Source organism: Schistocerca nitens, chromosome 7, assembly GCF_023898315.1.
Source record: "Schistocerca nitens isolate TAMUIC-IGC-003100 chromosome 7, iqSchNite1.1, whole genome shotgun sequence".
Taxonomy (NCBI): Eukaryota; Metazoa; Arthropoda; class Insecta; order Orthoptera; family Acrididae; genus Schistocerca; species Schistocerca nitens.
In genome coordinates this window covers 65323270-65344763 of record NC_064620.1, presented here as the reverse complement: position 1 = coordinate 65344763, position 21494 = coordinate 65323270, and the positions used below count along the sequence as shown (strand labels likewise).

Here is a 21494-nt window from a genome sequence, read left to right as displayed (position 1 = left end):
CCCGGTCACAAATAATTCCACCCAGTGTGAATTCTGATTTTTTTAAACGAGGGATGGGGCGGGAGGGAGGCGTAGGATGTCAAATCAGCCGACTGGGAGCAGGAGAGGCACCACAATACATTGTAATTTCCACTGTCCTGAATGTAGACTTGATGGCTTCCATTACAAAAATCCACGTTTGAATTCCAGAACGAAATACAGTGACGTGCAATAGAAGAATGCTGTGTAAAGAGGCGTGGTGTTGCACTTTGGCACACGTGAGACCAAATAACAAGTCTTACATTTTCTCGAATAAATATGTTTCATACATCAACCTCTTCAGAAAGATGAGCACTACAATATGAACATATTTTTGAAAAATCGATTTTTCTTAAAATTTTTGACGTCCTATCTCAAACGCTCGATTGGGATGGGGAGGAGGAGGCGGTGATACTATCAAGTTTTTGCCCCGGTTCGGAAATATCGTAGATCCGGGGCTGTCAGGATCATAACCGTATAGGCAGTTGGATCCTGGACAGAAAATTGGGATCATCTTGAACTGTTGTTTGCAGTTCAGTGCACACCTGAACCTCATGGTCCCGTTGGTCGGTGTTCAAAGGACAAGGAATGAACTTAGTTGCCATTCCTCCTGTGTTCAATTGATTCGTTGACATGGCTGGTATGAAATTCCAACGATTTCACAAAGACAATCTATTCTCTCCTTTTGGGTCCCTTCACGCATTTTCCCCGGCCTTTTTCTGAACTGTGCATGGTGACGGTCGGTCCGAGCGTTTGTTGTACTCCATAGACTCCCGGCCATCTTTAAATCGTTTATTTATTTATTTAACTTGATCGGACAATTGCCTTCGTGCCCTCTCTTACATTGGAACAGGGTTTCACACGTACAGTACCTTTTTACATCGTAGAAATAACAACGATTTTAATGTGACAAATAGTAATAAAATACACTCCTGGAAATTGAAATAAGAACACCGTGAATTCATTGTCCCAGGAAGAGGAAACTTTATTGACACATTCCTGGGGTCAGATACATCACATGATCACACTGACAGAACCACAGGCACATAGACACAGGCAACAGAGCATGCACAATGTCGGCACTAGTACAGTGTATATCCACCTTTCGCAGCAATGCTGGCTGCTATTCTCCCATGGAGACGATCGTAGAGATGCTGGATGTAGCCCTGTGGAACGGCTTGCCATGCCATTTCCACCTGGCGCCTCAGTTGGACCAGCGTTCGTGCTGGACGTGCAGACCGCGTGAGACGACGCTTCATCCAGTCCCAAACATGCTCAATGGGGGACAGATCCGGAGATCTTGCTGGCCAGGGTAGTTGACTTACACCTTCTAGAGCACGTTGGGTGGCACGGGATACATGCGGACGTGCATTGTCCTGTTGGAACAGCAAGTTCCCTTGCCGGTCTAGGAATGGTAGAACGATGGGTTCGATGACGGTTTGGATGTACCGTGCACTATTCAGTGTCCCCTCGACGATCACCAGTGGTGTACGGCCAGTGTAGGAGATCGCTCCCCACACCATGATGCCGGGTGTTGGCCCTGTGTGCCTCGGTCGTATGCAGTCCTGATTGTGGCGCTCACCTGCACGGCGCCAAACACGCATACGACCATCATTGGCACCAAGGCAGAAGCGACTCTCATCGCTGAAGACGACACGTCTCCATTCGTCCCTCCATTCACGCCTGTCGCGACACCACTGAAGGCGGGCTGCACGATGTTGGGGCGTGAGCGGAAGACGGCCTAACGGTGTGCGGGACCGTAGCCCAGCTTCATGGAGACGGTTGCGAATGGTCCTCGCCGATACCCCAGGAGCAACAGTGTCCCTAATTTGCTGGGAAGTGGCGGTGCGGTCCCCTACGGCACTGCGTAGGATCCTACGGTCTTGGCGTGCATCCGTGCGTCGCTGCGGTCCGGTCCCAGGTCGACGGGCACGTGCACCTTCCGCCGACCACTGGCGACAACATCGATGTACTGTGGAGACCTCACGCCCCACGTGTTGAGCAATTCGGCGGTACGTCCACCCGGCCTCCCGCATGCCCACTATACGCCCTCGCTCAAAGTCCGTCAACTGCACATACGGTTCACGTCCACGCTGTCGCGGCATGCTACCAGTGTTAAAGACTGCGATGGAGCTCCGTATGCCACGGCAAACTGGCTGACACTGACAGCGGCGGTGCACAAATGCTGCGCAGCTAGCGCCATTCGACGGCCAACACCGCGGTTCCTGGTGTGTCCGCTGTGCCGTGCGTGTGATCATTGCTTGTACAGCCCTCTCGCAGTGTCCGGAGCAAGTATGGTGGGTCTGACACACCGGTGTCAATGTGTTCTTTTTTCCATTTCCAGGAGTGTAATTTGAGAGTCTGCAGAGACAATGTGAATAAAAGTACTAACTAAGAACTAATAACATTAATATTGGCGGTACTTCTATTATTGCTCTCCTGCTGCCACTAATAATAATAATAATCGTAATAACAATGGTAGTGGCAGTTATGAAAAGAATTTAGAGGTGTACAAAGTACAGGTTGTACATAAAATCCGGGAACACTTTCAATTATTTGTTGCACAAGAACCAAACATTGTACAGATATCATACATATGTCATTTTGAAGAGAAACCCTGAAAGTTTTTTTTCATGTATACCGCCACAACGTAGTTTGGTAATTTGCAGATAGTCGGCGCTAGTCGCCAAAATAGCGAATTCAGGCGCGGAGCGAGCTGCTTCATTAAATGGCATCCCCGATCACCAGATCTCACTCCGTGTGACTTTTTTCTGAGGGGACACATTAAAGATCTGTTGTAAGAACCGCCTCTACCACGTGATGTAGCAGAGCTCTGGGAGAGAATAGGGGAAGCGACTGCCACAGTCGATGATGCCATGCTGGGACAGGTATGGTAAGAATACCGTATTGACGTCTGCCGGGTCACTCATGGTTCTCATATCGAATGTTCGTAAAAAAAAATTACTTTCAGAGTTTCTCTTAAAAATGCAATATATATGACATCTGTACAGTGTTTAGTTCTTGTGCAATAAATAATTGAAAGTGTTCCCAGACTTTATGTACACCCTATAGATATTTCTTGATACAGCGAGTGCTGGGAAAGGGAATTTTAAGGAGACTACACCAGTTGAGAGCACTGGGAAATGAGGAAGATCTGGCTGAAAAAAAGATGTAAAGGGTAATGAGTGCGTACAGGGACACAGTAATTATTATTTTTGCTTCAATAGCTTCTGAAGCTGGAGATTGCGACAGGGCGGTAAATAAAGAAGTGCGGTAGAAGAGTTCACACGAATGTGCATATTCAGATGTTGGTTAAAAAATGTTATTGCAAATGTTGGCTCTCACGTAAGTCTCAAGGGATGATTTTCACACTTGGTGCATTAGTACACGGTTCCACAGCCCCGCATTAGTTATAGTTTTTGAATTAGTATTCATGAGTACAGTTTATGCTAGGGAACAAAAATTTGGCGATTATTATAGTAAAATCAGTTTTTCACGACATAGTTCAATCACTATTTATTGGCCTTATAACGAAATTAGCACTGGTGAGACGGTTTACAGTTTTACTTTAATAATAATTTGACTCCGAGCCCCCAATAGCAGTAATGTAGGCTGCTATAAACGAAAATTACTCAATCAATTCAAACAGAACCACAAGTCCCACTGTCCTCTATGTTCTAGCAGTTTTGGCGCGAAATCACAGATCGCCACATGTTCACTTACGCAGATGTATACCTCGTAATTCGCACTCACACAAATAATCGTAGCACTTCCAGTTCACCAAATATATGCTTGCACACTTGCACTATTAAACAATACTCTTTGTCGAAATGAATCGGCGAGAGAAAAAATTCTCAAACGACCACATGGGCCACCCTCAAGTGGGGCTCACTCGCCACCCACCCTTTAAAACGACTGACCAACGACTGACCCCTGGCCAAAATGGCCGCTCGCTTATACAGGCTCGGACGTCAAATCCCCCCCTCCCCCCCCCCCCCCATCACCCTGGTCATGCGAGTACCAATCTCACCAGTTAAGGTTACAAATTATGATATATACATCCCTCGACAGAAATAAGTACACCATCGGAACCGCGCTAAAAAATACATCTGTAAGTTCTAGCATTATTCTATCGCCCGTAAATCAAGTTTTAGTTTTTGCAAAATTTCGCCACTTAGCGCAAATTTGTTTGTTAACATCTGTGCTGCAAAGTTTAAACATATAACTGCATAAAGCACCGTTTTTAGACGTAATCTATAGCGCCCTACACATTGCGCTGCTCAAAATCTTCATATCTATAATAATTAATTAATTATGGGCGATAAATGTTAATAATAATTTGCAAACGATGAAAACTATTGCAGCCGGCCTGTGTGGCCGAGCGGTTCTAGGCGCTTCAGTCTGGAACCGCGCGACCGCTACGGTCGCAGGTTCGAATCCTGCCTCGGGCATGGATGTGTGTGATGTCCTTACGTTAGTTAGGTTTAAGTAGTTCTAAGTTCTAGGGGACTGATGACCTCAGAAGTTGAGTCCCATAGTGCTCAGAGCCATTTGAACCCAAACTATTGCAAGTTAAGTGTATAGTATAACTTAACAAGTTTAAAATAAGTGTGATGCCGCCCAAAGTATTATATAGTGCCGTTCTTTAAGTCATGAATTTTCTATTGAATTTTATAAACAATTTTCCATCAAACTTTGTTTATTGCTCTTTACGGGCTTAATTATTTATGAATCATAACATATGACTACGGCACTCGACCCGCTATGACGAAACGTTTTTAATGAGTGCTCGCTCATCCCTGTAAGTTGTTATTTACTATGAAACTTCCTGGCAGATTAAAACTGTGCGCCCGACCGAGACTCGAACTCGGGACCTTTGCCTTTCGCGGGCAAGTGCTCTACCATCTGAGCTACCGAAGCACGACTCACGCCCGGTACTCACAGCTTTACTTCTGCCAGTACCTCGTCTCCTACCTTCCAAACTTTACAGAAGCTCTCCTGCGAAACTTGCAGAACTAGCACTCCTGAAAGAAAGGATATTGCGGAGACATGGCTTAGCCACAGCCTGGGGGATGTTTCCAGAATGGGATTTTCACTCTGCAGCGGAGTGTGCGCTGATATGAAACTTCCTGGCAGATTAAAACTGTGTGCCCGACCGAGACTCGAACTCGGGACCTTTGCCTTTCGCGGGCAAGTGCTCTACTCCGCTGCAGAGTGAAAATCTCATTCTGGAGCTCTAACATTATGATCTTCCTCAAGAAAAACAAGCTCCTTTCTTCAGGAAAAAAATTCGTGTGAAATGCAGCTTGGTTAAATGTAAAAAAGCTAACAAAATAGAAGTTTTATTGCCCAGATCTCAGGTGATATGTATCGTAATTACTAGTTTAAGCAAAATTCTATTGCCATCTTCAAGTGTCCGAAGATTTGAAGATGGCAATATGACTTTGCTGAAACTAGTAATCATGTTATACATCAACTGCGATCTGGGCAATAAAAGTTCTATTTTGAAAGTGTTTTTAAGTCTATATAGAGGTCGCTTTCCTTCTGAGAATGTCAGATAACTACACATCTGGTTTATTCAAACACTCTGCCTTGCAAACTACACTAATGGCCATTAAAATTTCTACACCAAGAAGAAATGCAGATGATAAACGGGTATTCATTGGACAAATATATTATACTAGAACCGACATGCAGAAAGGCCCTTACAGGACCTGCAACATGCGGTAGTGCATTGTCCTGCTGCAATGTAGGGTTTCGCAGGGATCGAATGAAGGGTAGAGCCACGGGTCGTAACACATCTGAAATGTAACGTCCACTGTTCAAAGTGCCGTCAATGCGAACGAGAGATAACCGAGATGTGTAACCAATGGCACCCCATACCATTATGCCCGATGATACGCCAGTATGGCGATGACGAATACACACTTCCAACGTGCGTCCTCCGCGATGTCGCCAAACACGGATGCGACCATCATGATGCTGTACACAGAACCTGGATTCATTCGAAAAAATAACGTTTTGCCATTCGTGCACCCGGGTTCGTCGTTGAGTACACCATCGCAGGCGCTCCTGTCTGTGATACAGCGTCAAGGGTAACCACAGCCGTGGTCTCCGAGCTGATAGTCCATGCTGCTGCAAACGTCGTCGAACTGTTCGTGCAGATGGTTGTTGTCTTGCAAACGTCCCCAACTCAGTGATAGAGACGTGGCTGCACGATCCGTTACAGCCATGCGGATAAGATGCCTGTCATCTCGACTGCTAGTGATACGATAAACCGCAATCGCGATAGGCTACAATCCGACATTTATCAAAGTCGGAAACGTGATGGTACGCATTTCTCCTCCTTACACGAGGCATCACAACAACGTTTCACCAGGCAACGCCGGTCCACTGCTGTTTGTGTGTGAGAAATCGGTTGGAAACTTTCCTCATGTCAGCACGTTGTAGGTGTCGCCACCGGCGCCAACCTTGTGTGAATGCTCTGAAAAGCTAATCATTTGCATATCACAGCATCTTCTTCCTGTCGGTTAAATTTCGCGTCTGTAGCACGTCATCTTCGTGGTGTAGCAATTTTAATGGCCAGTAATGTATTAAACAAACATTTAAAAAGCCAGGAGACCGAGTACCTCGAAATGATTCCATCTCCTGGGACCATGCAAATTAATGGAGCTTCTTTCAACAAGGTGGATACATTTCGATTCCTAGGTTCCCGACTACGGAGTGACGGCTGTATGAAAGAGGACGTGCGCACAAGAACCACAGCGACCGGATGCGATTCAGAGGAGTCATTGGCTTCTTTGTGATAAGATGCGTATCCGCCTAAAATAAAAGAAATACCGCACAATCGTGAAAACAACTGTATCTCGATTTTATCACTTGTTGCCCTTCACGTAGAAGCACCGAGCAATCTCTATATGACATGGAATTGCGGATAGTGAGAAAATAACTAATTTCTCTGCCCGACCATATCAACAAGACAACGATTACAACTAGTTAGAGTGGCTCCAATCATTCATAAGATGCAAGAATAGAGACTTCGTTGGTATCGACACATTGTACAAGCACCGCGCGAGTCGCTCATCACCTCAGTCCATCATTTCAATGTTGAAAGCGAGAGATAACTTGGAAGACCTATATCACGGCGACTGGACACAATAAGCATGCAGATCTTAGGTCAAATGGGATCGGCTGGTAGGATACATTCTGAGGCATCAAGGGGTCACCAATTTAGTATTGGAGGGCAGCGTGGAGGGTAAAAATCGTAGAGGGAGACCAAGAGATGAATACACTAAGCAGATTTAACAGGATGTAGGTTGCAGTAGGTACTGGGAGATGAAGAAGCTTGCACAGGATAGTGTAGCATGGAGAGCTGCATCAAACCAGTCTCACGACTGAAGACCACAACAACAGCAACATCAAATGGTTCAAATGGCTCTGAGCACTATGGGGCTCAACTTCTGAGGTCATTAGTCCCCTAGAACTTAGAACTAGTTAAACCTAACTAACCTAAGGACATCACAAACATCCATGCCCGAGGCAGGATTCGAACCTGCGACCGTAGCGGTCTTGCGGTTCCAGACTGCAGCGCCTTTAACCGCACGGCCACTTCGGCCGGCAACAGCAACATCTTAGGTCAATAAGCCTAAACCTACGGGAAGCGTTAGTTCTTTAGAAATGGCGTGCATTTATCCTAAAAATGACACTGTTCCAACGGAAAGGCGCGAGGAAAAAGAATTAGAGCTTGCAAACTATAGATGCAGGTGAACAGGTAGATTCTGTCTTCCTAAATTTGCGAAAGTCGTTCAGCGCCGTACCAAGTCGTCGGCTACTAACCAATGTGAGGACTATCTTCACAAATATGTAATTGTTTCGATGAATGTTAGACTAAAGTAACCAGGTACGCTATACTACACTACTGGCCATTAAAATTGCTACACCACGAAGATGACGTGCTACAGACGCGAAATTTAACCGACAGGAAGAAGATGCTGTGATATGCAAATGATTAGCTTTTCAGAGCATTCACACAAGGTTGGCGCCGGTGGCGACACCTACAAAGTGCTGACATGAGGAAAGTTTCCAACCGATTTCTCATACACAAACAGTAGTTGACCGGCGTTGCCTGGTGAAACGTTGTTGTGATGTCTTGTGTAAGGAGCAGAAATGCGTACCATCACGTTTCCGACTTTGATAAAGGTCGGATTGTAGCCTGTCGCGATTGCGGTTTATTGTATCGCGTTGGTCGAGATCCAATGACTATTAGCAGAATATGGAATCGATGGGTTCAGGAGGGTAATACGGAACGCCGTGCTGGATCCCAACGGCCTCGTATCACTAGGAGTCGAGATGACAGGCATCTTATCCGCATAACTGTATCGGATCGTGCAGCCACCTCTCGATCCCTGAGTCAACAGATGGGGACGTTTGCAAGACAACAACCGTCTGCACGAACAGTTCTACGATGTTTGCAGCAGCATGGACTATCGGCTCGGAGACCATGGCTGCGGTTACCCTACACGCTGCATCACAGACAGGAGCGCCTGCGATGGTGTACTCAACGACAAACCTGGGTGAACGAATGGCAAAACGTCATTTTGTCGGATGAATCCAGGTTCTGTTTACAGCATCATGATGGTCGCATCCGTGTTTGGCGACATCGCGGTGAACGCACATTGGAAGCGTGTATTCGTCATCGCCATACTGGCGTATCAACCGGCGTGATGGTATGGGGTGCCATTGGTTACACGTCTCGGTCACCTCTTGTTCGCATTGACGGCACTTTGAACAGTGGACGTTACATTTCAGATGTGTTACGACCCGTGGCTCTACCCTTCATTCGATCCCTGCGAAACCCTACATTTCAGCAGGATAATGCACGACCGCATGTTGAGGGTCTTGTACGGACCTTTCTGGACACGGAAAATGTTCGACTGCTGCCCTGGCCAGCACATTCTCCAGGTCTCTCACCAATTGAAAACGTCTGGTCAATGGTGGCCGAGCAACTGGCTCGTCACAATGCGCCAGTCACTACTCTTGATGGACTGTGGTATCGTGTTGAAGCTGCATGGGCATCCAAGCTCTGTTCAACTCAATGCCCAGGCGTATCAAGGCCGTTATTACGACCAGAGGTGGTTGTTCTGGGTACTGATTTCTCAGGATCTATGCACCCAAATTGCGTGAAAATGTAATCACATGACAGTTCTAGTATAATATATTTGTGCAATGAATACCCGTTTATCATCTGCATTTCTTCCTGGTGTAACAGTTTTAATGGCCAGTAGTATAGATGGCCTGTGACGCCGGAAACAACATTTGGATGACTCCGCATGGGAAAGAATCATGGGGAAACTGAAGTGTGGCGAGTTTAGCCCACGAGATTGATATTGCTCACAGTGTTATTTCACGTGCTTGGCGACCGTCCCAAGCCTCAAGCATTTCTGCCCGAAGGAGAGGAGGTGATCAACTACAGCAGCAGATGACCGTAGTATTGTCCACCAGGCAAGAGAGGACCTACATGAAACAGCGGGTGTAGTTGCAACCACATTTAAACAGAACAGCAAAGCACGCAATCTCACACTCTGTAGTGGCACTTCTACTGAATAGTGGTGATCACTTGGCCCGACGACCAGTGCGTTATGTCTCGTTGACACCCGCGCATCGACTGCATCGTTTGCTATGGTACTAAGTGCATAGGGGCTGGTCCAACACGGAGCGGGGCGCCTGCTCTTCCTGGATGTTGGGAAAGCGTAATGGACCCAGGGAAATTCTCTAATATGATCGTTTGGGTGACGGGAAGCATGTAACGCCGGAAATGCATATCTTCCTATTTCCATCTTTCGTACTATAAATTTTTTCCTTATTTTGTTACCTGAAGATATGGTATTTCTGCGGCTTTATAAATTGTAATATATATGCATTTATGTCGACGTATAATTGGTTTGTTTTGTAAATATTATTAGTATTTTTACGCTGGGTCTTGCCTAGGGAAAACTATGCTATCGAACGATTCTATGCTATCGAACGATTACATCGATAGGTCGTGTGGAGAGCCAAAGTGTTTAGGATCTTTGGGACTGATGGCTCCTTCGCGTGGAGCGCGGGCAGAGCAGAGTGTGGCTGGAGTAGGGCGGTGGAGCAGGTGTGTCGAGTGACGCTCCCGCGAGTGGCCGCAGTTTCGGGGTTTGGCAGCATGTAATTGCGCTCGACTTGCTATTATAGTTTCTGACACGGTGTCGCGGACGGGAAGCGTTAGCTGGCGCACATCAAGAGCCCGTTTCGCGTGGTGACCGTGTCGAGAAGAAGGCGCGCCAACATCCAGCTTCTGCTACAGCAACGGCCGACCATACGTGATTGTTGCCACCTCCTCGATCGACGACTTAAAACCTTCAATCAACCAACAAGGAAGACTGAAAGCACGTAATGTTTTAGAACTGTATGGCAGACGTCAGCTTTTCAAACAGTTCCATTTTCATCACAAAAATACAGCAACTTAGCATGAACCTTTGTTGCTCATTGTCCCAATTGCATTACCAAGCAGGGTCCCTTCCTTTTCTGGAATGAACCCGAGTGTCGTTGAAATTCAAATGCCAGTATTAAAGTAATATAATTCCATTTCACTGCTTTAATTTCAAAGTTCAGTTAGCCTAAAGTATTCATAGCTGGCTACAATATTTAGATTAGACAAGCACAAATTAAGAGTGCGAGTTTTGTTACCATGTTTTAGCTTACTGTGACTGCAGCTCGGCTTGGTGCGTACTAAATTTTATTATTGTTAATTGTTCAAAATCATTTAATTCAAGTTCAAGATTAAATCTCTTATTTCTAAATTGCGTAGATTCAAGTAGCTTTTGAGATGATTGTTGAGGTGGTTCAAGACTAACTTTATTTTATTTGATTTCGTAGTGCTTCAGAAGCAAAGTTCACTATTAATTTCAGTCACTAAATTAACTTTCAATTTTCCGATTTTATTAATTCTTTTGCTAAATTAAGTCAGAGTGTAGCGAAATTTATTACTTCTGACAAACATTCAGTTTTCACACAACACGTGTCAACCTTCAGTTGCCACGCTTTTAGTGCTAATTATATGTACATTAACCTTTCTTTTTCAGTAATTATAGTCGTTCTCCATAGGACTGGCGACCGTAATTTTCCCCAAATCTCAAATATCTAATTAACGCCGGTTAATTGTTAACGTAACGACCGCACATTTACTTTCTGTATTAACTTTACCCTTTTTCAAAATTAATTTCCACCAATTTGCATTTTTCCTTCCATTTAGATGTAACCCATCCTCCCTCTTTACCGACAGATTAACTTCGGTGACGATTGCTTTTCCCAAATTTCCATTAGGTACACGCAGTTTAAGTTTTCACTGTCATTAAGGTCGATAGGTGAGGGGGAGGTTACAAGCATTACGTAGCTCGGGCATTCTGTCCTCCAGATCTTTGAACACGGTACACTTACCGGTCAACGTTGTTGTGACGCTGTATTCGTTCACTGTGTGCTTCTCTTCAGGGGCGCATTGTAACCTGCCACAAGAATTCCTTGCCAAACATATGGATATCATGGGAGCGCGTTGCAGAGCGTTACCGTCCGTGGTGATCACACGCCCTAATAAGAACCATGTCCCACCGTTTTTACAGCTCGCGCAGGATACGGTGATCGATGCGCAGTGGCCGATGCGCTGTGACCATTTTTCGTCGCAAGGGCTGGGCGATTTCATACATTTGTTCAGAAAGGGATGTCGACAGTCATTTGCCACCTTTCGGCCGGTCGGCGATGACAAAATCGATGAGCACGCCCTGCAATCTTTCTCAAACGATTTTCCAGAAGCTATTCCTATCCCGTAAAAATGTTTCATTTTTGCTTTGCTTGTAGCCTTATATGTCTGGTTTATTATGATGTGCTCATCATTTCGTTAATAGTCATAGTTATTGGGATATTTATGTGGAAGTAAGACTCTTGGTGAAATTCGAAATTGTTTGCAATGAAAAATAGGGGTCGCTATGATTTTGCGTCTGGTGCATATTACATAATATGTTGCTGCGTATGAAATTTAGCCAACATATGGATTTGGTTGGAGGTCTCTATCTGTCACCAATCTCGAGGAAACAGATCTGACGTAGCACACTCATTTCCGCTCGTGCCTCGCCACCGATAAGCCAGAGTGAAATATCCACAACATTCCTCATATTTCTTAAACGGTTTGAGATATCGAAACGAGGTTTTGGGAAGTGATAGCTCACAAAGAAGAGAGTATTTTTCTGTATGGTTATCACGCAACACTTCATTATCTACTGTGTTATTCCACTAACTACAGGCTATTTCTATGAAAGAATGTAATTTTTAAGGGCCATCGATAGCTGGTGAAAAGAGAAATGCTGTGGGTTTTGGAACAACATAAGTGAAGTAATTACATGTTTATTTTGTGCTTTTTCATAAGATGCTGACTTTACTTTTCCTCAGCTCGTCACTTAATTTATGAACCACTGTTTCAGAATTCTCTCGCAGTTGCGGTGCACGAGTCTCTGAAGTACGACTGTGTAAACTCCGCTGATTTTTGGTCAAAGAAGCAAATTTTAACGTGGCAACAAGATAAATGTATAGGTTTTACTCAAAATTCCCCACGCGTGATCGTTCTCTGAAAGTTGTAAATGGTTAACAAAGCAGGCGAAAATAAATCGCTTCATTTTCGGCGGAATTCATTTTAGACACTGACCAAAGGAGAGATGATAAATCTTTTTGAACGGTCACCATGCAAGTGTGGACGTGGAGGGGCCCCGCTTAATAGTTATCAAAAATGTTAGTCTGGATTTCAGTTTAGAATTGCATTTCCCCTACAGCGCTCTGAGCGAGCCCCCACCATTGCCGCTCTCCGCAGCTACCCCAGCCGACTGTGCATCTAGCGTCCAGGGCATTTTGCGCGCACTATAATGTCCGGGGGCAATAATAATCAAATGGTTCAAATGGCTCTGAGCACTATTGGACTTAACATCTGAGGTCATCAGTCCCCTAGAACATAGAACTACGTAAACCTAACTAACCTAAGGAAATCACACACATCCGTGTCCAAGGCAGGTAAAAGGTTCCTTTTACCAGCACACACCCTTAATCCTTTCCCAGCTTCGCGCCCAGCTTGACTGTTGATTTACGTAGACATCACGCTATTAACAGGCCTTCTTCCACTAGCAAAAAGCTTTATTTGTAGTATCTAAACAGCTGATAGTTATTTTCGTGTGGTGTGTTCGAAACAGTGTCCATAATTCGTCGACTATCCCTCACTACTTTCAAAAAATGTTCTTTTAACATAGAAAAATAGTGCATAAAATGTATCAGTAAAATTCCCTTCTGCTGGGGTCTGTCTGCATTGCACAACTGTCATTTGTACTGAGGTGATTCACGTGAAAAGGTTTCCGACGTGATTATGACCGCACGACGGGAACTGACAGACTTTGAACGCAGAGTGGTAGTTGAGGCTAGACACATGGGACATTCCATTGCAGAAATCGTTAGGGAATTCAATAATCCGAGATCCACAGCTTAAAGAATGTGCCGAGAATGCCCAGTTCAGGTATTGGCTCTCACTACGGACAACGCAGAGGTCGACTGCCTTCACTTAACGACAGAGAACAGCAGCGTTTCCGTAGAGTTGTCTGTGCTAAGAGACAAGCAACACTGCGTGAAATAATACCAGAAATCATAGTGGGACGTATGACGAACGTATCCCTTAGCATAGTGCGGCGAAGTTTGGTGTTAATGGGCTGTGGCAGCAGACGGCCGAGGCTAATAGAACGACATCGTCTACAGCGCTCTCTGGGCTCGTGACCACATCGGCTGGATCCTAGACACTGGAAAACCGTGGCCAGGTCTGATGAGTTCCGATTTCAGTTGCTAAGAGCAGATGGTAGGGTTCGATTGTGGCCCAGACCTCACGAAGCCACGGTCCCAATATGTCAGCAAGGCACTGTGCAACCTGGTTGTGACTCCATAATGGTGCGGGCTGTGTTTACGTGGAACGGCCTGGTTCCTCCGGTCCATCTGAACCCATCATTGACTGGAAATGGCTATGTTCGGCTACTTGGAGACCATTTGCAGCCATTCGTGGACTTGATGTTCCCAAACAACGATGGAATTTTTATGGATGACAATGCGCCATGTTGCCAGGCCACAATTGTTCGCCATTCCTTTGAAGAACACTCTGGATAATTCGAGCGAATGACATGGCCATCCAGATCACCCATCATGAATTCCGTCGAACATTCAAATGGTTCAAATGGCTCCGAGCACTTTGGGACTTAACATCTGAGGTCATCAGTCCCCTAGAACTTAGAACTACTTACACCTAACTAACCTAAGGACATCACACACATCCAGGCACGAGGCAGGATTCTAACCTGCGACCGTAGCGGTCGCGCGGTTCCAGACTGAAGCGCCTAGAACCGCTCGGGCACAGCGGCCGGCCCGTCTGACATTCATGAGACATAATCTAGAGGTCAGTCCGTGCACAAAATCCAGCCCCGGCAACACCTTAGCAGTTACGGACGACTATAGAGGCAACATGGCTCAGTATTTCTGCCGGGAATTTCCGGTGACTTGAGCCCTCGTCACGATGCGTTACTGCACTACGCTGGGCAAAAGAAGGTCCGAAGCGATATTAGGAGGTATCGCAAGACTTTTGTCACCTGAGTGTATAGCAGCTGTAGTTTGTCGTGACTTCGGCTGTGCGGCTCGTTGATACGTGACCGGAGGTAGAGAACACCAGTTACTCATATTCAAGTCGCATACGTCTTCTACATCTATATCTACATCTACGTGATTACTCTGCTATTCACAATAAAGTGCCTGGCAGAGGGTTCAATGAACCACCTTCAAGCAGTCTCTCTACCGTTCCACTCTCGAACGGAACGCGGGAAAAACGAGCACTTAAATTTTTCGGTGCGAGCCCTGATTTCTCTTATTTTATCGTGATGATCATTTCTCCCTATGTAGATGGGTGCCAACAGAATGTTTTCGCAATCGGAGGAGAAAACTGGTGATTGAAATTTCATGAAAAGATCCCGTCGCAACGAAAAACGCCTTTGTTTTAATGATTACCACTCCACGTATCATGACTGTGACACTATCTCCCCTATTTCGCGATAATACAAAACGAGCTGCCCTTCTTTGTACTTTTTCGATCTCATCCGTCAGTCCCACCTGATGCGGATCCCACACCGCACAGCAGTACTCCAGAATAGGGCAGACAAGCGTAGTGTAAGCTGTCTCTTTGGTAGACCCGTTGCACGTAAGCGCAAGCTTTGGTTTGCTCTACCCACAATATTATCTCTGTGATCGTTCCAATTTAGGCTATTTCTAATTGTAATCCCTAAGTATTTAGTTGAATTTACAGCCCTCAGATTTGTGTGACTTATCGCGCAATCGAAATTTAGCTGATTTCTTTTAGTGAATAACTTCGCACTTTTCTTTATTCAGGGTCAATTGGCACATAGATTTCTTATCTAAATCATTTTGAAAGTCGTTTTGATCATCTGATGACTTTACAAGACGGTAAATGACAGCATCATCTGCAAACAATCTAAGACGGCTACTCAGATTGTCTCCCATGTCGTTAATATAGATCAGGAACAATAGAGGGCCTATAACACATCCTTGGGGAACGCTGGTTATTAATTCTGTTTTACTCGATGACTTTCCGTCTATTACTACGAACTGGGACCTTCCTGACAGGAAATCACGAATCCAGTCGCACAACTGAGGCGATACTCCGTAGGGAGGCAGTTTGATTAGAAGTCGCTTGTGAGGAACGGTGTCGAAAGCCTTCTGGAAATCTAAAAATATGGAATCAATTTGACATCCCCGTCGATAGCACTTATTACTTCATGAATATAAAGAGCTAGTTGTGTTTCACAAGAACGATATTTTCTGAAACCATGCTGACTATATGTCAATAAATCGTTATCTTCGAGGTACTTCATAATGTTCGAATACAGTATATGTTCTAAAACCCTACTGCAAATCGACGTTAGTGATATGGGCCTGTCTTGTCGATCAGGAATACCCTAAATGTGTCCGATAGGGATTTTATCCATCAAATTATGAGACTAGGAAGTCAAGTGAAATTTATCGACGTCTTTCTGATTAGTAATAATATCCTTAGCTTCCACGATGCCTTGTGTAGGAACCACGTGTTAAGCTTCGCAAAATGAAATATTTTTTTATCTTTACTATAACCATTAGTGCTGTTGTGTTCATAATAACTTTTCATGTGTAAACTAGTTTTTACTTTCAATTTCTCTTTTAAAAATGCTAGATGCGCTGTTACGCGTTTTGTAATCGCGTGTGATTGGCACAGAGGACTAAAAATAATACACAAGAAAAAATTTAAAAAAGGAAGAACTAGATGCATATAGTAATATTATGTAATTTAAATGAAAACAACTGCTGGGGATGGGAACCCCACTGCAGTTTGGTGCAGTTTGAAAACAAATAAAACCGGATTTGAACACGGTGACTGATACCTATACCTAAGCAATTTTTTATATCGTTGAGATTCGAATGATGTACGTCACAATACCCGCTGTTTATGGACACAGTGAAAGGTGGCAACCCCTTCACTATGCGAAAAGCGCAACAGCATTTAAGTCTACGGCGTCAATGTCCCGCAATATGCTCCTCACGCAAAGATACCGTAAGAAGTACCTGGAACTATATAAACACCATACATTGGTGCACAGTCTGGTGGTACATCAAAGTCATTTCTAAGATTAAAGGCAAATTCTTATTATGATTATTCCTTATACCACCAAGATAGCAGAATGACAAAACATTAGCCTGATACAAAAATTGGCAGGTACGACTTGATGCACCTAAATGTAAGGTTTTGAACTTCTCGAGAGGGAAACATGTCGTCACCCTAGAGTACTCTTTGGACTGTAGTGGAGTCATTCAGAAGATACAAATACCTGGGAGTGACGATATCAAGGGGTTTGAATTGAGACGGTTACATAGATTTTTTTGTCTATTCATTGGTATTGTTATGTGGTGCGGGGCAGATTACTGAAAAAAACTGCACAATCTGTCGACCGGATAGAAAAGACAAAGGCATGTTTGCCCAACTGTAGAGTCTGACATAAAGGCCGATATATTTCAGTAACACTCGAAGAAAAATATCCAGCATAACGCGGAAATACACTTAATAAAGTCAAGACTCGATTTTCTCAGTGAACTCTAAGAACGTTCTACATATTATCACTTTGATGAGGGTCGTGAAGATAAAGTTGGCTCCTAAAGAGGAGTACACCGTCACTATCCTCACGCACCATATCGTGTAAATGGAACGTGAGTAAAAATAGTCCAACGTGATAGTGCAGGGAGCACATTCAACACGTACTTTACAGCTCTTTACAGAACACGGATGTAGATGATGATGCAGATGCGAAGGCTGAGTAGAAAGCGTCTAACAGCTGGAGTGATAAACTACGTGCTCGTTGCGTACCTCGAGAACCCGAGACCGCAGTCTGCAGCAAATCCCAGCATGGCGCGCTCGCCGCGAACATCCACAATAAACTGAGGGGACGCTGCGAAGAGAATTAGTCCAGACTGCGAACGAACGGCACTTGAGCCCAGATAAGGGCGTCACAGATAACGCACACTTGGCCGAGAGCGCACCAGCAGCATTCGTTGTCACAATATGTAGATGTTAGCGCAGCAACTGCGTACGTCGCCACAAGACGTGCTGTTCCCATCTTGGGAGCTACGCAGCATCGGAATCGAGATAATCAGAAACGATATTGCAACATCCGAGTACATTCACGTTTTCAAACAAAGAGATAATGCGGATTCCATAGTTTTCTTTGTGTCATCTCCAGGTCTCCAGCTAGGTTGACGATCCGTTGCATTGGCAGTACCGAACAAGCTCCCATTGTGCATCTACATCTACATCTATACCCTGAAAACACTGTGAGGTGCGTGGCAAAGGGTATATCCCACTTCCATTCACGTATCGAGCGCGGGAAATACACTCCTGGAAATTGAAATAAGAACACCGTGAATTCATTGTCCCAGGAAGGGGAAACTTTATTGACACATTCCTGGGGTCAGATACATCACATGATCACACTGACAGAACCACAGGCACATAGACACAGGCAACAGAGCATGCACAATGTCGGCACTAGTACAGTGTCTATCCACCTTTCGCAGCAATGCAGGCTGCTATTCTCCCATGGAGACGATCGTAGAGATGCTGGATGTAGTCCTGTGGAACGACTTGCCATGCCATTTCCACCTGGCGCCTCAGTTGGACCAGCGTTCGTGCTGGACGTGCAGACCGCGTGAGACGACGCTTCATCCAGTCCCAAACATGCTCAATGGGGGACAGATCCGGAGATCGTGCTGGCCAGGGTAGTTGACTTACACCTTCTAGAGCACGTTGGGTGGCACGGGATACATGCGGACGTGCATTGTCCTGTTGGAACAGCAAGTTCCCTTGCCGGTCTAGGAATGGTAGAACGATGGGTTCGATGACGGTTTGGATGTACCGTGCACTATTCAGTGTCCCCTCGACGATCACCAGTGGTGTACGGCCAGTGTAGGAGATCGCTCCCCACACCATGATGCCGGGTGTTGGCCCTGTGTGCCTCGGTCGTATGCAGTCCTGATTGTGGCGCTCACCTGCACGGCGCCAAACACGCATACGACCATCATTGGCACCAAGGCAGAAGCGACTCTCATCGCTGAAGACGACACGTCTCCATTCGTCCCTCCATTCACGCCTGTCGCGACACCACTGGAGGCGGGCTGCACGATGTTGGGGCGTGAGCGGAAGACGGCCTAACGGTGTGCGGGACCGTAGCCCAGCTTCATGGAGACGGTTGCGAATGGTCCTCGCCGATACCCCAGGAGCAACAGTGTCCCTAATTTGCTGGGAAGTGGCGGTGCGGTCCCCTACGGCACTGCGTAGGATCCTACGGTCTTGGCGTGCATCCGTGCGTCGCTGCGGTCCGGTCCCAGGTCGACGGGCACGTGCACCTTCCGCCGACCACTGGCGACAACATCGATGTACTGTGGAGACCTCACGCCCCACGTGTTGAGCAATTCGGCGGTACGTCCACCCGGCCTCCCGCATGCCCACTATACGCCCTCGCTCAAAGTCCGTCAACTGCACATACGGTTCACGTCCACGCTGTCGCGGCATGCTACCAGTGTTAAAGACTGCGATGGAGCTCCGTATGCCACGGCAAACTGGCTGACACTGACGGCGGCGGTGCACAAATGCTGCGCAGCTAGCGCCATTCGACGGCCAACACCGCGGTTCCTGGTGTGTCCGCTGTGCCGTGCGTGTGATCATTGCTTGTACAGCCCTCTCGCAGTGTCCGGAGCAAGTATGGTGGGTCTGACACACCGGTATCAATGTGTTCTTTTTTCCATTTCCAGGAGTGTATGATTATTTAAATGAATGTCGTAATTAATCTCATCATATCCTCACGATCGCTATGGAAGCGGTATGTAGGGGGTTGTAGTATACTCCTCATTTCAAACCAGTTCTTGAAATTTTTTTAGTAGACTTTCTCCGGATAGTTTCCGTCTATCTTCAAGACCCTGAGAGTTCAGTTACTTCAACATCTCAGAGACACTCTTTTGCGGCTCAAACAAACCTGGGACCATTCGTGCTGTCCTTCTCTGTATACGTTCAACATGCCCTGCTAGCCCTCTTTGGTACGGGTCTCACACACTTGAGCGATATTATGGGATGGGTCGCACGAGTGATGAGTGAGCAATCTCCTTTGTGGACTAATAGTATCTCTCTAGCATTCTGCCAATAAACGGTACCTGCTTTACCCACGATTGAGCCTGTGTGATCGTTCCACGTCATGTTACTGCTAAGTGCTACACGCAATTATTTGCATGAGTTTACCGATTTCAGCTGTGACTCACTAACATTATATTCATTGTTGTTGTGGACTTCAGTCCTGAGACTGATTTGATGCAGCTCTCCATGCTACTCTATCCTGTGCAAGCTTCTTCATCTCCCAGTACCTACCTCAACCTACATCTTTCTGAATCTGCTTAGTGTATTCATCTCTTCGTCTCCCTCTACGATTTTTACCCTCCACGCTGCCCTCCAATACTAAATTGGTGATCCCGTGATGCCTCAGAATATGCTCTAACAACCGATCCCTTCTTCTAGTCAAGTTGTGCCACAAATTTCTCTTCTCTCCAATTCTATTCAATACCTCCTCATTAGTTATGTGATCTACCCATCTAATCTTCAGCATTCTTCTGTAGCACCACATTTCGAAAGCTTCTATTCTCTTCTTATCTAAACTATTTATCGTCCATGTTTCACTTCCATACATGCCTACACTCCATACAAATACTTTCAGAACCGACTTCCTGACACTTAAATTTATCTTCTTCAGAAACACTTTCCTTGCCATTGCCAGTCTACATTTTATATCCTCTCTACTTCGACCATCATCTGTTACTATGCTCCCCAAATAGCAAATCTCCTTTACTACTTTAAGTGTCTCATTCCCTAATCTAATTCCCTCAGCATCACCCGAGTTAACTTGACTACATTCCATTATTCTCGTTTTGCTTTTGTTGGTGTTCATCTTATATCCTCCTTTCAAGACACTGTCCATTCCGTTCAACTGCTCTTCCAAGTCCTTTGCTGTCCCTGACATAATTGCAATGTCATCAGCGAACCTCAAAGTTTTTATTTCTTCTCCATGGACTTTAATACCTACTCCGAATTTTTCTTTTGTTTCCTTTACTGCTTGCTCTATATACAGATTGAATAACATCGGGGAGAGGGTACAACCCTGTCTCACTCCTTTCCCAACCACTGCTTCCCTTTCATGTCCCTCGACTCTTATAACTGCCTTCTGGTTTCTGTACAAATTGTAAATAGCTTTTCCCTCCCTGTATTTTACCCCTGCCACCTTCAGAATTTGAAAGAGAGTATTCTAGTCAACATTATCAAAAGCTTTCTCTAAATCTACAAATGCTAGAAACGTAGGTTTGCCTTTCCTTAATCTATTTTCTAAGATAAATCGTAGGGTCAGCATTGCCTCACGTGTTCCAATATTTCTACGGAATCCAAACTAATCTTCCCCGAGATCGGCTTCTACCAGTTTTTCCATTCGTCTGTAAAGAATTCGTGTTAGTATTTTGCAGCTGTGACTTATTAAACTGATAGTTCGGTAATTTTCACATCTGTCAACACCTTCATAGGATGCTATTTTTTTCATATTGTGAAGTGCACAATTTTACAGTTTTGAACATCTAAAGCAAGCTGCCAATTCTTTTCCCACATTGAAATCTTAACAAGGCCTCATTGAATATTCGTACAACTTCGTTCAAACTGTAATTCGCTGTAGATAATTGCATCATCTGCGAAAAGTCTGAGGTCACTGTTAGTATTGTCTCCATGGTCATTAGTATACAGCATGAACAGCTAGGGGCCCAAC

General features: G+C 45.3%; 1 protein-coding gene across 1 annotated transcript in view; it reads right to left on the bottom strand.

Moving 5' to 3' along the window:
• Positions 1 to 17612, bottom strand: part of LOC126194815 (uncharacterized) — a 363667-nt gene extending 346055 nt beyond the window's left edge. The window contains exon 1 of the mRNA XM_049933141.1: positions 17516 to 17612. The gene's annotated coding sequence lies outside the window, so the exon portion shown is untranslated. The remainder of the gene's footprint in view (positions 1 to 17515) is intronic.
• Between the last annotated feature and the right edge of the window lie 3882 nt (positions 17613 to 21494).